The sequence below is a fragment of the Plecotus auritus genome (assembly GCF_963455305.1).
Source record: "Plecotus auritus genome assembly, chromosome: 8".
In the NCBI taxonomy this organism is placed as follows: domain Eukaryota; kingdom Metazoa; phylum Chordata; class Mammalia; order Chiroptera; family Vespertilionidae; genus Plecotus; species Plecotus auritus.
In genome coordinates, this window is record NC_137782.1 from 33,216,217 (window position 1) to 33,228,524 (window position 12,308).

Genomic DNA, 12,308 nt, shown 5'->3' on the forward strand with positions numbered 1-12,308 from the left:
ATATGTATTGAACAATTCAGATGTGCCAGGCACTGCTCTAAGCACCGGAAAAGCAGCAGGATGTGCAACAGAGGAGAAACCGCCGCTCTCATGGAGCCTGGCCTTCCCATTCAAGTGAAAATGCATTGGTGTTATCACTTATTACATTTGCTCCGTAGCTAGAAGTATTCCTTGTTTTCATTTTGCCTTTGGAGCGCCAACTATGTCAGTCAGTAAGCAAACACAAACTGTTATTGCTCATTACTGTCAATCACTCAACCTTTACAAACTTACCTAGTAATACAGTTGGCTCAATTCATAATTCATGGTGATTTCAATATCCACATAAATGAGTCCTGCAATGTCTATGCAGCATCTCAGTTTCTAACCCAGCAGGCTCAGCCGCCATTCCCAGGATTATAACCTTGACCTTACTAATTATCCAATAACTGTGTCCTCCACAGTATCAATTTCAAGCAGCCCACTTGACCTTCTCCCATCATTCCACCTCACCTTTCCTAGTGCCAATAGTTCTTCACCTTCAACAGAACCGTTCCTCTTCCACATGATATCATTTACTTGTTTTATTACGTTTTTGTTTATTGTCTGTCTCTCCCCATGGATTTAAGCTCCACTAGGTCAGGTGTTTGGGGATGTTTTGTTTTCTGGTGTTTAGAACAGTGTCTCACACGGAACAGGCACATAATGCAAACGTGGTTTTCAGTGATGAGTTGTTTTCGTACCTGCAACTGCAGTGCCTGTTTATAATACGCTGATGGCACCTACTTCGGGCCTTCTCTGATGGCTCGCCATGTCTGCCCCGCAATAACCCGCCCTGTCATGGGAGAACAGAAGGGTGAGTGAGAATGCTCAGAGGCTGTTTCCTCGGGAGTCTTGATGGGATACTTCTTCAAAGTGATTTCTTTAGCTTGTCAACTGCTCCTATTTGCTGGGCTTTCTCCACGGTTCCCTGAGTCTCTCCTCCTTGAACCTTTCACGGAATGGCCATTTAAACATTCTTCATATTTGCAATAGAATTTCAAACATGGAACAAGAAAGAGAGTGTGTGACAATGAAGAAAGACCAGCAGGGCTGCACCACACTTGCCAGTCCTCTTCCCTCTCAGCACGGGACAGCAAAGACTATAGCATCACCTAAACTGAAGCACAGAGTCCAAGGTAGCCACAGTGCCATGGTAGTCTCTACTCCGGCAGGGAGGAGTGGAGGAAGGTGGTGCTGGGAATGGACCCAGCACTATTCAGCTCGCCTGACCCTCCAGGCTCCTGATGGAGGCCAGCGGCTAAGACCCTGATCCTGGGCTCCCTGGCAATTGTGAGACAAACAACTCTTGAGCAACTAGCATTTGTCAGAGACTCTGCTAAGTGGGTTATGTGGGCCACCCACGAAGCACTATTATTATCCCATTTCACATATGAGGACACTGAGGCTCAGAGAAACTAAGTAACTTGACAAAAGTCTCACAACCCATACATGGGAAGGCAGGGCTTGAACCCAGAACCATTTGATTCTAAATATACCCTCAAGCCACTCAAATGGACAGAGAAATGACCTCTGTTTTTTAGCAGTTTAATAACAACTCACATAACGTCTCTGCTTAGCTGCATGGACCAATGTTAGATTTTCAAATGTTTTTATAGAAAAAATCATCACTGCACTTTTCTATGCACAGTGCACTGTTACTGTTTTGAAATTTTGCTAATAACTGAAAAATTAGGCTTGGGAGTTTAATAGATATTGCCGAGAACCAATTCCAGCATGTAATAATCACAAGAGTTTCACCAAAAGGTTGGTGAAGCTTGGGGAGCTCCACAGGGTTGAGTCAAATGTAATTTACCTGTTGGAAATGGCTATAAGGCACTTCCCCCAAACCTGAATAGGATTGTTTGCTGCCAGACAGTTCAGGGCATTTTATTGCCTCCTGTTGGCCAAACACCTGAACAGCTGTAGGCTATTCCCCAAACTGATAATGCTTCTGTATTGTATCCTTTGATACCTTACCCTTTGAAGAGTATATTTCCACCTTGCCTCCTTGGGACAAATTGTGTTTAATAAAAGCACGGGGTCCTGAGACAAGGAGAGTCTTCAGTTCCCTTTAGCTGAAGCTCCTCTGACCCCCAATGCGTTTCAAAACTATCTCTCGTCCTTGGACTCTTTAATCATCTATGCGCAGCCCCTTTCTCCAGAATGCTGAACCCTTTGTAAAGCTGGGAAAAGAACCCCGGCATTATGGTGCCCTAACGAGGGACACCAACAGATATGACTGAAATAAGTTAACAATTAGTTGAGAAAGAAACATCCCTAACAGACATTGCCCTGATGGCATTCATTAGTCTTTGCCTGAGGTTTTGTAGTTCTCTCTACTAAACACACGGTGGCACTAGATGCACATGCTATTACAGACACAAGCCCTCACACAGAAGTGATTGCTACTTTGGATTATAGAGTCAGAGTTTGGAAACCTTTGCCTTCATAACTGAATTTTCCACATAAAAGTGATACCTCTCATTATTTTGTACACAAAGGTAAGCATCGTTGCCCAGGAGTTCAGCATACAGTAAAGCTAGAAAGATCTGCTCATCAATATATTTAATAACATGTTTCTTTTACATCCATTTTAACCAACACGATTGTTTTGATGCATATTACTTTTAAGAAGAAAGAGAGTAGATATAGAACTTACTCTGCCAGTTATCTTCAAGTGAAAGTTGAAACCAATGTACTGAACTGGCTTAGTAGTGTCCTAGTGTTTATTTTATTAGACAACTTACAGATAAATGTTCTTTTTAAAACTGTATCCTACAGATATACCTGTAAAAAGGACTTTAGTCTTAAATTGTAATAATTTAATTTTATTGCCAGGGGAATATATTCATATGTTTGCATTTTGTGTAAATATAAATTATGCAGATTTGAAATAATAAGCATAAAATATTAACAATGCCAGACTTCATCAATGAAAAATTTTTAATGACATGCATTTCCACATTAAAAATTTCTTAAGAAATGCACAATTTGAAACTGTCAGGAGTTAAGACTTGTGAAGTAGGCTTATACTATTTACTCTTTAGACATTCATTCAACAAATACTCATGGAGTGGCTTCTGCATAGCAGACACTATTCCAGGCTCAGGTTAGAGCCATGAACAGAACAGACAGAAATCCTGCCTGGTGCTCACACAGGTCACACAGCTAACATGCAAGGGCAGGGAGGATGCGGGTGGGGCGTGAGAGACAAGCAGGAAATAAGGCAGTGTCGATGAAATGCTAGGTGGTGTCCAGGCTTCAGGGAAAGTAAAGCAGGAAGAGGAGCTGGAACGGTGCATGTGTGAGGGTGGACCGTTAACCTCACTGAGTAGGTGACAATTAGATGAAGAGCTGCAGAAGTGATGGCCTGGGCCACGGGCCATCTGGACAAGAAGCGTTGCTGATAAGGGGTAGCATATGTAGGTGAGGCAGAGTGTGCCTGGCCTATTCCAGAGAGCACAAGGGGGCCAGTGAGGACACAGTGGAGTGACCCCTTAGCAAGGGAGCCAACACACATCCTTTTTTCAAGACTAGATGCAGGCAAAGTTTGGGCTGTGTTTGAAAATCTTCAGGAACACGTCTCTTACTCAAGTGCAACTTCCTTCTATTTGTGTGATTAGAAATTAACACATATTAATAAGGAAGCTAAGAAAGTGCTCACAGTCTATGATATGAACGTTATTCAAACATGAAAGTGTCAAGCCCACAAAATACACTAGGATTGCAAAGCAGCTGCGGGAGACTTTTTGTGAAGATTTTCATGTAGCTGAGGAGGTAGAATAGCAACACTTTGGCAGCACACCTGCTAGGAGAGAGATATAAAAGATCCAGAGAGCAACTGTGATCCCCGTGATCCAGTGGAGCCTCTGAAATCCCGGATGAAACCCTACAGCGTCCCCCACCCCGCCCCTCTGCCCTGCCTTTCCCCTTCTCGCCACTGTGCGGAGCTCTTGGCCCACAGCTATGCGGGGGCGGGCCTGCATTCAGAACTACAGTCTCCAATTAGGAAGGATTTAGATTTGAGAAGCGACATTCCAGATTCCGGAAAAAGGGGAAAAAAAAAACCCAACCCTCTTCTCCTCAGCCCCCAACAAAATCAGAGATGAAAAGAGACAGTTTTAGCCTGGAAAATAAGAAAATAAACAAGTGCTTGAAATGGGTAAGTTTTTCTTGTTTAAATTTGTTTTTGCAATAGGTTTTTCTTCCTTGAAAAACAAAATACTAAAATAGCAAGTTATGTTTTCATTTATAACTCCGTCTTAAGAGGAAACCTAATAATAAGGGATTCCCATTGGACTCGGATTATTTCATAATATAAATATAATAGTATCCTCTGGGGAAAGAAACCCACACTGAGCCAGGTATTTCTCTTTTAAGTTGGTGATTTTATTCATTTGTGTTTTTCCTCTTCCTTTACCTTGAACAACCTCTCAAGCTGTAGGCTCTGCAGCTGTGCCTTGGACTGGGCCTGGCCAGCTAGTGAAACACGGTATGAAGAGGTGGTAGCAAAGTGATTTGCTATGTTTTATTCTAAGTCCTGTCAGAAAAGCAGTTTGCCCCTCACTAAGTTTTATCTTATTTATATCAAATGTTCACTCGCATGTTGGGAGAGCAGGGCTGTGTGCTGAAAAGTGAAAAGACCTATAGTTACTTATATTTTCCAACCTCAGCTGTGCTTCTCTTTTCCTTTCTTATCACCTGAGGATATTTTTCCATTGATTTTTAGAGCGAGTGGAAAGGAGGAGGAGAGACAGAGAGAGAGAGAGATTAACATCCATGTGAGAAGACACATCGATTGGGTGCCTCCCTCAAGCACCCCAACCTGGCTGGTACGTGCCTTTGACCAGAATCAAACCCACTACCCTTCAGTCTATGAGCCAAACTGCCTAGGGCTCAGCTGTGTTTCTTATAGGAAGAAACACAGTGTCTTCCATTACTTGGCCTGCCGGAAGCCAATTCCAGCATGTCATAATTGCAAGAGTTTCATCGAAAGGTTGATGGAACTTGGGGACTCAAAAAGGGCTCAGTCACATATTTTATTGCCTGCTGGAATGGCTAAATGCATTTCCCCAAACCTGAAAAGGATGCACTAAATTTATTGTTTACTGCCAGACAGCTCAGGGCATCTTAATCTACATGTTATTGCCCCTACTGGCTAAACACCTGAACAGCCATAGACTATTCTCCATTCTGACAATGCTTCTGTACAACCCTACCCTTTGAAGTGTATATCTCCACCTTGCCTTAGGACAGTGGTTGGCAAACTCATTGGTCAACAGAGCGGCAAAGGGCAGCTCCCGAGCTGCATGTGGCTTGCAAGCCGCAGTTTGCCAACCACTGCATTAGGACAAATTGTGTTAATAAAAATCAAGGGTCCTGAGACAAGGAGAACTTAGCTCCTTTAGCTAGGCTCCTCTGACCCCCAATGCCTTTCAAAATTATCTTTCATCTCTGGACTCTTACTTAAGTTACACACAGCCTTTCTCCAGATTGCTGAACCCTTCTTAATGCCGGAACAAGAACCCCGACATTGGCCTCAGTTTCTTCTTCTATAAAACAGGGGTGATAATAATGAGGTGAATTTAAAATGGCAGTTAAATCTCTGCCATTGAGAGGTGGAGGGTATGTCCCCTCCCTTGAACATGCCCCAGGGGGCAGTTTCTGTGACTACTTTGGCTGATAGAACATAGAGGGAGTGATGTTGTTCCAGGGCCCAGGCCCTAGAGAAAGGCAGCTCTCACTTCCTGTCACTCTTGGAGCCTGAACAGTCGACCACCCTGAAGATGCCATGATGTGAGGAAGCCTCCGCTGCCAGGAGGTCTGTGTGTGGAGGGGAGATGCCCAGCAGCCCCAGCCCCTCTGGCCCCCGCCACTAGTGCCGTCCCAGCTGAGGCCTCAGACACCATGCAGCAGAGTGAGCTCCTCTGACTGTGCTCTATCTAAACTCCTGTCCACACTATCATTCATGCAATAATAACCAATTCTTGCTATAAGCCACTGAGCTCTGGGACAGTGTGTTAAGCAGCAGTAGGTAAGTGCAACAAGTGCTTGCATGCGGAGCTGTGTCAGTTTTATGGATAACACTCCAAAACACCAGGCCCAGAACTGGCACCTAGTGAGCCATAGTGACCATCATCATTACTGCCCTTCGCATTTCATTTTCATAGGGCAGTGTTAGAGAAATGTGGGCAGAGAATCCTCTCTGAGCCCACAGAAGACATTAAAATCCCTCGCACCTGACTCACGTGGGAGTCCACAGGCTTCGGGATTGCTAATATCCCTAGCTTAACAAGTCAGGTGCCAGGAGAGCCACTAAGCCCCACCATGGCTGGCACTTCCATTAAACACGTGCTCTCTTCAGTGAACGAGATGTGCTGGCCCTGCATCCCAGGGACATCACAGCACGCACAGCGCAGCTCCACGCTTGTCTTTTTTTTCTCCTGTAAATCTCCTTGACTACCTAAACTCAGCAGGCAACTAAACACAGTTGCGTTTAAAGAAGAGATCTTCTTTAAGTGCAGCTGTTGAGACCCAGACTCCAAGAGGGAGTTGAGAGCTCGCCAACCAGGCTGAGAACCTTTCCAGCTCTCATGGTCCCCAGAGCCCCCAAAGGACTTTCTCTTCTCGTGACAGGTATGTAGGAAACACTTCCAGTGATGACACTAGATCTCTTGGGACCACCGAAGCACTGGTAATATTAAGACATAAAGTATCCTTAGTGTGGTAATCGTACAGAACTAAAAATTCCAACAAAAGGGGTGTGCTGATCCATTAATCTATCACGTGCAGGCTCATTACTCTCCATCCTTGCTGCCATTGGCACCTTCTGGAGTACTGGTCAGCCTGCTCTAACTGATTAGTCATCCAGCCACTCCTATGACCTCTAGAATCCTTCATTCACTCTTAATGTCACTGTATGATCACACCATTCCCTGTTTCAATAGCTTCAGTAGTTTCTGTGACAAGAGAAAATGCAACAACTCCCAAAGGTGGCATACCGGACCCAGCTTTCTAGACCCAGGCCCTGTGTGTGCCCCCACCTGCTGGACTGAAGGTGAGGGGCCAGTGCTTTGCCCATCCCCAGAGGTGGGGGGAAGTTGGGAAGTGTGAGGGAAAGGAAAGTGAGGATGACACAGCCCAAAGGCGAAGGAAGCAGATGAACCCCAGCTGGGAGCTGATGTGAGGATGTTTTTGGTTGACTTCATCATATTTCTCACAATCCACCTCTGGCTCCTAACCCGGAATCTTGAGATCAGTTAAAATTACCAGGCCTGGGACAAATAACTTTGGATAATGTGCTTCTTCCATTGGTTCTTTGGGAACTGCTTAGAAAAAGGCAGGAATAGATAAAAGTAAAAACTGGGAGGGGAAAGACTGCAGCCAACACTCGGGTGTCTCCAACAGCTGGGATCTGGCACTTTAGTCCTTGTTCCCCAAGGACTGCAGCTCTTCCTTTAGGCTCCTACCTAGCCAGTGACCTCCTCCATCCCCACCTAGAATCCAAGCTTCTAGTTCCCTGCTCTGCCTCACATCATGTTCCTGTGTGCCATGTTTCGGGTTTCTCCTGCCACTCCAGCTCGTGTTTTCAGCTCCTCCTCGGAGTCATGGCAAACATCTCCAATATTCCCGCAAGCCCGACCCGAGCTTCTTTTGTTGACCTGGCATACCGGCCCCAGCTCATTTCTGTTCTCCTCACTGGCCTCATTATCCTTGGAAGGACACTCCTTGCGTGGCTTTCTACCACCCACCAAGGATTACCTGGGGACAGAAAGACAAGTGAGCTGTACATTTTCATCTAGTAGGTGGCACGTATAACACTGATAGCTGCACAGACAGATGGTCATGAGAGTGTAGTGTGCCTGCAGATGGTTCTAGGGAGAGTTTCTACATTAGCAACAATTTTCTCTCTCTTCATTTCCGGGAATTTTGCTTATCCTACAAACAGAGAGAGATCCCACTCCTAGGTCAGTGTGATGAGACAGCAGCAATCCACCTGAGGAAGTAGATGTCCTGGAAGGGCCTTTGACAGCTGCCGCCTTTACCCTTATAGAACTTTAATGTTATAGTTTTGATGTATAAATACAAGACTGTACCTATAAGCTAGGTAAGCATGAACTAGCAGGTGACTTTAGAGTATAGGATTAAGTCTTTGGTATTGAAAATAGTCTCTTCAGTAAATTCTCTTACTGAATTATAACCTATATCTTACTTATTAAAAATACAAATTTATAAAAATGGAAAAACTAAGCAATATTAACTTTTCTTGTATCAATTGATCGAGACAGCTTGGTTGTCGTTAGAAGCCTTACTGCAGACATGGCTTCCCACCTTTCACTGGCTCCGTATATTTCGGCCGAAATAGTGCTCTGGGCTCCGGGAGACTGGCTTTGGCTGCCTTGCTCTTCAGACATTGAACCGAAAAGACATACATCTTCTCATTTGTTTCTGGGACTACCTGTGTGTAATTTCCCCAGACAAGGTTCTTTTTTCTGCCTCCAGAGTAAATAATTCCCTTTCTGTTTCTTAGACAAGCCATGAGTGTCTTTGCATAGAGAAGCTCTTACAATTAACTTTGCTCTTGACAATAGTTCTGGATAGAGAGTTAGAGTAACATCATCAAACATGCTGAATTGAATCAAAAGATAGTTTTTTGAAGCTAGAGTTCTGCAGACTTTATTGCTAAAGCTATGATAAAATCTGTTGGCTCTGTTTCAAATTCTGTAATATTCTGTAACTTTGAATTCTATCTGGGGCAATTTGTAAAGAATTCAGGCTTTATGGTGGGTTGGGGAAATGAGAGAGCACACTCAATGTTTACTTATTGATCCAGAACATGTTTGCAACGTACTGAGGTCTAGGATGTGGGCAGAGCATGGGCAAGTTAGACACGCTTCCTTCCCCGGAAGAGCTCCCTCTGTAGCAAAAGTGACAGGCAGTAAATAACATGTTATAAAGTGACAAATATGGAAACTGCCACCAAGGAAATGGAACCTGCGTAGGGGTGAGTTAGGGAGGGATGGGCATGAATGCAATCTCAAACAGCTCAGGAACATGTTAGCGAGGTGAGAGTCTAAGGAAGAGGATGTATGGAATGGTAAGTAAGGTACTGAGACTGGGAACCTGGTGCCCAGGAACTCCACCTATACTTTAGGTATAAATGAGGACCAGTGATAAGCAACCAGGCACTTGGACACTTATCAACTGAATAAAGGATGCTTGATTAGCATGCTACAAATTACATCTCAAATCCTGAAAAATTGGCAGAGAAGATTGAGGAATAATAACGTAAGAATTGGGGGAAAGAAACATTAGGTAACTCTGGTATCTTTCACATTTGAAGGTTGGTCTTTAGAATGAATGGTTTAGGAATAATCTGTGATTCCTATGTGGTTATTGTAATTATACAAAGATGAACTGAGGACAAACTTTAATTGGGAGAAGGAAATGGAGGGAAGAAGTTGACTGGAAATAGAGCCTTATTTGGGTTGACACTTGAATTGCAAAGAATTTCAGGGGAGGGTTGGATGTTTCTTAACATCCAACAGTAAGAATAAAACAAAACATAAACAGTGCTCATCGCTCAGTGTGGTACTTGCTGCTAGAGATGACATCCACCCCAGCTCATGCTGGCCCAAGGGTGACAAGGATGTGTAGGACTCTTTTAAAACTAATTTAGAACTCATTAGGGGCCACTGCCTTTTCCTCCTGTTTGAGAGCTGGCTGGGATCCAGCCAAGAAGGAACCTTCCATTAAAGCCTAGGACACTAATTTGTAAGACAAAGGAAAGCTTTGTGATACAAATAAACACACACACACACACACACACACACACACACACACACACACATACACACACACACACACCTCTGTTAGGGAGAGCAGGGAATTCCCAGAGAAGAAATTGGTTTGTATTGAGGACTTAAAAAAAAAATACCTCTACAAAAAATTAGAAAAGAAAGAGAAGTTAGGAGAGACAGCATGCATTTGAGGAACTCAGCTCTAAGGCCCACTACGTATGGGGTAATAAATAGTACAAGGGAATAACTTGTGACCAGGTGAAATAAAAATTCTCTCCGTAGTATTTCTGATATTACACCATGGCTCTGAGATCCAGCTGACTCTTCATAAAAAAAATTCCATTAAGGTCTAATGTAATTGATTATGGCCAGACTGTCTAGGCAGGGGAATACAAAAAAGAAAATACTTTTCCCATGCCAACCATTGTGTGAGAGGGCTGGGGTGAAGGAGCATGACACTGAGGCAAATGAACTTTGGTGGAGAGAGGAAACCATGAGGCTGGCCACACCAAGACCCACCTGTGGTTAAGTCAATAGATGAACTCCCTGATTGGCACTTTACTCCCACTCTTTCCTCAACAATATAGTTTGTCCAAAAACATCCTTGGATACATCAGAAAAGCAAGCAACCTTCTACACGGAGGTTATAAAGTAAATGGTTTTGCTATAAAGTAGAGCAATTTAGGGTCTTAAATTTGGATTGGCTTAACAAAAACCATCATTTCAAATACTTGGTAGACTATTTTCTGCATGCAGACTGCATGTTTGGGCACTTACAACACCTGATAATAGCCATCATTATGAGAACACTCCAGGGACAGGTAATTAAGACCCTTTCATAGGAACGCAGCCGTGTGTTTATGACTTATGGAACTAGGAGGCAATCTGCCTTTCATTAGCACATAATAACATCTCACTTTTATGGGACATTCCTTCAGTTGATTTTCTTAATTAGATTTAACTGAAGGATGAAAGTCAACTTTTGCTACACAGAACTTTGGAAAGGAAGACCACTGTATTGAAAACAATAACTGAATGCTGGAGCCACATACATCAAAGATACACACAAATAAGAGAACTGTGTGTTCTAAAAATCCCGAGACCAGGGGAGGCTAATGTAGGCATTCTGTCTTGCTCCTGATATGAAGAGGATAGTTTTTCAGTGTTTCATTATTGAATGCCATATTAGTTGTAGTTTTTTTATTTGTTCATGAATGAGATAATACTTTTAAGATGGCAATATTCCCCAAAGCAATTTAAAGATTTAATGGAATCCCTATGAAATTTCAATAGCTTTTATTTGGCAGAGATGGAAAAACCAATCCTGAAGTTCACATAAATTGCCAGTGACTCTAAATAGCTAAAACAATATTGAAAAAGAAGAACCAAGTTGCAGTGCCTATATTTTTACATTGCAAAACTTACTAGAAAGCTACAATAATCAAAATAATGTGGTATTGGCATAAGGATATATAATAAATAAAGGTATATATAAAATTATATATTTATTGATCATGGAATAGGATTGAGACTTTATAAATAGTTATACATCTATTGTCACTTGATTTCAACAAGTGTGTCAAGACCATTCAGTGAGGAATAAAATAGTTTCTTCAACAAATCGTGCTGGGACGATTGAATATCCACAATGTAAAAGAGGAAAGTTAGACCTTTATCTCATACCAGATACAAAAATTAACTCAAAAAGGTTTGAAGACCTAAATGTAAGAGCTAAAACTATAAATCTCTTTGAAGAAAGGTGGGAGTAGATCTTCATGACCTTGGACTTGGCAATGGTTTCTTACATATCATATCAAAAATACAAGCAAGAAAGTAAAAATAAATAAATTGGACTTCATTGAGATTAAAAACTTTTGTGCATCAAAGGACACAATCAAGAAAGGAAAAGAAAACCCTTAAAATCAAAGGAAATATTTGTGAATAATATGCAGGCATACCTTGTTTTATTGTGCTTTGCTTTATTGAGCTTCTCAAATACTGCATTTTCTTTAATATTGAGGCAAGACTCTCAACCAGCAAAAAGATTATGACTTGCTGAAGGCTCAGATGATGGTTAGCATTTTTTTTTAGCAATAAAGTACTTTTAAATTAAGGTATGAATAGAGGTTTTTTTTTAGACATAATGCTATTGTACACTTAATAGACCACAGTATAGTATAAACATAACTTTTATATGCACTGAGAAACAGAAAAATCATGTGACTCACTTTATTGTGATACTTTATTGCGTTGGTCTGAAATTGAACCAGCAACATCTCCAAGGTATACCTATGTCTGATAAAGGTCTAGGACCCAAAATATATAAGGAAATCATATAATTCAACAACCAAAACACAGAACAACCCTATACAAAATGGACTGGAAAAAAGTTGTCCCAATAAGATACACATATGGCTACCGAGCACATGAGAAGATATGCAACATCAATAGTCATTAGATAAAAACAAACTAAACTACAGTGTGAAA